Source organism: Nannospalax galili, unplaced genomic scaffold (genome assembly GCF_000622305.1).
Source record: "Nannospalax galili isolate Female #2095 unplaced genomic scaffold, S.galili_v1.0 scaffold229, whole genome shotgun sequence".
NCBI lineage: Eukaryota > Metazoa > Chordata > Mammalia > Rodentia > Spalacidae > Nannospalax > Nannospalax galili.
The window spans coordinates 790,609-795,432 of record NW_008360328.1 but is presented as its reverse complement, the minus strand read 5'-3'; positions in this window follow the sequence as shown (position 1 = coordinate 795,432).

Here is a 4,824-nt window from a genome sequence, read left to right as displayed (position 1 = left end):
TCTCCCTGTAGCCACAACTGGCCTGGAACTCACTATGTAGACCAGGCTGACCTCCATCTCACAAAGATCCACCTGCCTCAGCCTCCTGAGTGCTAGCATTAAAGGTGTGTGCCACCACTCCCAACTTGTATGTTTTAGAACCAACATAGGCTTATCTAAAATGGTTCATTGTTTTGAGGCTTTTTTTTTTTTTTGAGACAAGGTCTCATGTATACCAAGCTGGCCTCATGCTCGCTATGTGGCCAAGTATAATCTTGAACTTCTGATCTCCTGTCTCTAACTCCTTAATGTTAGGATTAAACTATGTACCACCACTCAGTTTATATGGTGCTGGGCTTCATGCATGCTAGGCAAGCACTCTACCCACTGAGTGGCATTCTTAGCCTCTATTTCTATCAAATGTCATGTCAGTTTGGATCACTTTTGCTCTTGTGGTCACGTAGCAGGTCACCTAAGAGCTGGCGCATCCCAAATGGTGACTCATATAAACTAGGATAGGTCAATTCTCCATATGGCTAGCTCAGACTTTTTTCACACAGCAACTGACTTCCAAGAAAGCAATCACCAACACACAAACACTGCTCAAACTTCTGTTGGCATTACATGTGCTGGTGGCCAATTGGCTGAAGCTTATCACATGGCCACTCCCAGAACCTGGAGGCATGATTCACTGGGGGCCACTAATGTGACACACTGTCACCCATGAACAGCTCTCATTCATCTTTGAGGACTCAATGAATACCTCCCCTCTCCTAAGAAGCCCCCTCTCACCAACTGAGTCCTCACTTAACCCTCCTTTGGACGCCTGTATTACCCTAACACATCTCTACCTCTGCATTCACCCTTCTCTAATACCCAAGGTACCCTTTCTGTCTAACCTTTTGCAACAGCCTTTAAGGGAAGAGACTCTGCTGTGCTGAGCTTTGTATTCCTTAGGTCTAGCCCTTTGCCAGGAACACTGTGAATGCCAAAAATGTCTTTTTTTTAAATATTTTTATTAATTCTTTAAGAACTTCATACAATGTGCTTTGATCATATTCTCTTCTCCCCCAACTCTTGCCCCCACCTTTGTGTTCTTCCTCCCCGACCCCTTCAAATCCAATTTGTGTTGCCCAAATACTCTTGGGTATGGAACCTGCCCTGGATCATGGTCGACCTGCCAGAGGTCACACCCTTAAAGGAAACTGATTCTTCCTCTCCCAGCATCTCTCAAATGCCAATAGCTCCTTAGATAAGGGTGAGACCTCAAACCCACCTCCCTGCCTCGATGCTGGGATTTTGTCTGGCTTCAGCTTGGGGAGACATTGTGCATGTTGTCATGATTCTGTGAGTTCATATGTGCAACTGTCCTGCTGTCTGAAAAACACTGTTTCCTTGTAATTATCTATCACCTCTGGCTCTTCCTCTGAGCCTTGAGGGGAGGGGTGTGATATAGATGTCCCCCAATAATGTCTTTAATTATTTGATCAAGTGAGCATCTGTAAATAAAATTTTTAAATAATTGTTAGCCAGGTTTGGTGGCATACACCTGAATCCTAGCATGCAAGTGGCTGAAGCAAGAGGATTATGAGTTCCAGGCCAGCCTGAATACTCTCTCCTTTCAGCCTCTGCCTTGAGTCCTAAAGACTAATCTTTATTTTTCTATTTGTTATATTCTCTAAGCATGTATGCAGTTCCTAGGGGAGCTGACCCCACCTAGAATTAGGAAAGAGAGCAGAGAGGACAGCAGGGGTTCCAAGATTTTTAAATTTCATAGATTAGTCATGTTTCCAAGGAAATTTAAAAATCAACAGAGGTGTGGCCTTTCTCTTGTTTCTTTTCTTTTTTCCACATAAGGATGTTAAAAACACACATGCAATCTACTATCATCATTTCAAAAACAATGCAAAGATATACTCTGAGAACCAAAATATTGAAAAGGCAGGTGTGTGGCCTCAACTGGCCCAAAATTAGGGTTCAGTATCAAGTGCTGCCTTGATATCTGATAAAATCAAGAGGACCTCAAATGTCTCTATATCTGATCAAATCAGAGAGAAGTGCCCCCAACCCTCATCCCACCCCCTCATTAGGTACCCAGACAAACAACCCTCCTTAACATGAAGACCAAGCTCAGTTCCTGCTTATCCCTGAGGAGTGACCCTCAGTTTTCTGCAAATCTGCAAGGATAAGCCAACCTGTCAGTCACACCCTCCTTCAGAGAATGGAGCATCACATCTTCTTCCGACACTCCAAAGCCTGCCTCCCACAGGTCCTAGCTGTTCAGTTTCCGGGTACAAGAAACACATCCCACGTGTACTGTGTCCTCCTCTGAACTGTGACCATACATGATCTATAAACTGCTATCAACCTCATCCACTCAGCTCCATAAGTTCAGTCATCCCATAAGCCCTGGATGGGGTCCTCTCCCTCATCAGCTAGGTAAAAAGGAGGAGATTCAAACAAAACAGCAACCTGGCAGTGATAGCCAAGTGCCCCACACCATTCTTATTTCTCTTCTTCCACATGGAACAGTGAAATCAGTCTAGTAGAGTCCTGAGGACCCAGACTAAAAGCACCGGAGCACTGTGCATGCAGTTAGGATACCTGAGAGTTGCCTCCCACCGCCCACAACACACACCAGAGACCTGGCTGCCCTCCAAAGTAACTGACTGACCTTTGACAAATCATTTCCTTTGTTGGACTTCAAGCCCCAGCTGTAAAGTGATGAGGCCACTCTGCCACCCTGTGATGCTCCCAGACATCCTGATGATGTCAGTGAATGACTGGCAGCCACTTGGTTGTTCTACAGAAAGTATGTTTTTGGGGGGAGTTTTTTCCCCATGTTCCTCCAGCTGGAGCAACAGGAGACAGTGGAAGGAGAGGGTCTAGGTGACCCATAGGACCATCATGCCTTGGCACAATTCCTTCCTGCTTTCAGTGCTCTGACCTGTCTGTCCATAGTAAATGAGAGTTTTTCGGTAACCTCCCCTTTCTTATCCTGAATCTCTGTCCAGATCCTGGATTGTCTTATTTGAGACTAATTTCATCCAACTAGAGACCTTGCTCAAGCAGACACACAGTTGCACACCCTCAACAGGCCACACTCCCCTCCCCTTCCTGAAGGCAAAGTGCCTGGGGACCCAGAAAGTAGGCCAGATCCTCATAACCTTAGCAAAGTGGCACAGCTAGGCCTTCCACCCAGCACCACTCAGATGGGGCTGCAAAGTAGGAAACCAGCATCCAAGGCCTCTGCCAGCCAGAGCCCTGATACTGCAGCTAAAAACCCTCTGATTACCATGTCTTATCCCAAAATAAAAGAACCAACCAGTTCCATCCCCAGGCTTAGGAAGCCCCAAACTAAAGCAATTGTACTCTGATAAGAAAGATCCGAGGACTCAGAATCCAAAGCCACTAAGCAGGAAGGAACACACTGCAGTGGAGGGACAGGAAAGGCCAGCATGTATAGAATGAGGCAGGAGGATGAATGAATGGGAAAGAAGAGCAATGGAAGTTAGCAACTGAGGCTAAGGCCAAGTCTTAGAAATTCCCCTATGGACAGAGAGAAAGTGGGTAGGCTCTTCTATGAAAAGGGTTGGTCTTCAGGGACCGTTTTCCTTAGCCCCCAAACCCTGAGGAGCTCATGGGAAAAATAAGCTAGGTCTAGAGTAGGAGGTCCTAGATGCGAGGGCCAACTGTCTTTGCAGAAAGCAACTCAGGAACTCTGTGGTTTACCAGAGCAATCTCCCCTATTCCAGTTAGAATGCCCTGTCATCCTAAGCACTGGGAGGCCACCTAGCCTGCCAAGGGAGAGAAAGGGAAATGAAACTGCATTTGTGCACCCAGGGATGGATTCCAATAGTGTCATTAGAGTATTGGAAACTGCCGAGATGGAGCCAGGGCTGACTTCTATGAAGAAATGAATGAGCAGATGGATGGACAGCTGAGAGGCAGGTACCCTGACCAGAATTCAGAGACAAGGAGCTGGGAGACAGGGCCAGCCCAGATGCCCCAACCAGAATTCAGAGACCAGGAGAAGCAAATCAACCAAATCATCTTTAAATATATACATACATACATACATACATACATACATACATACATACATATACATGCAAGATGACTTAGTGGGTGAAGGTATTTGTCAACAAACTTGATTACCTGAGTTTCAGCCCCACAACCCACAAGGTGGAAGGAGAGAACCAACTCCTGCAAGTTGTCCCCTGACCTCCACATGTGTGTCATGGTATAGTGAGTGCAGATACACACAAGTAAATAAATAATAAATGTAAACAATTTTCAGTTGCATTAAAATTAACAACAAATATCAGCAAATAAATCCCCACATCTGTGGGTGAGCGGAATAAATCATTAGTGTTGGTTGCTTAAAAAGAGCCTCCTGGTGACATCCAACTGATCCTGGGGATCAGAAACTGGGTCTCAGGCTTTCCAGTTGATCATCCCTGCCCCTTTCCAGGAGTTATCTTTTCTCTTCCACTGGCTGAAGATGGAGTGGCCAAGTGGAGTGGCTCAGCACTGAGGGCTTGGGTTCCAAGGACCCGGCAACTGGCCAGCCCAACACTTACCAGCCATGAAGTAACAAGGAGTGGGATAGGATGAGTCTGTTGTGGGAGAGTGGTGGGTGTAATAGAACCATGGATGCAATGTGCCCATCTTGGTAGAAGGCAATACTCCCTCCTGTGTTTGAAGAGCAAACATTTGCTTATACTCATGAAAGTGAGAAGATTGTTCTATCTAGCTGTCTTGGCCAGGAGGTGCCAGCCCAGATTAGAAGTCAGGAGCAGAAAGTGGAAAGAATCCTTTCCCTGCAGATCTGTGTTCTGAGTA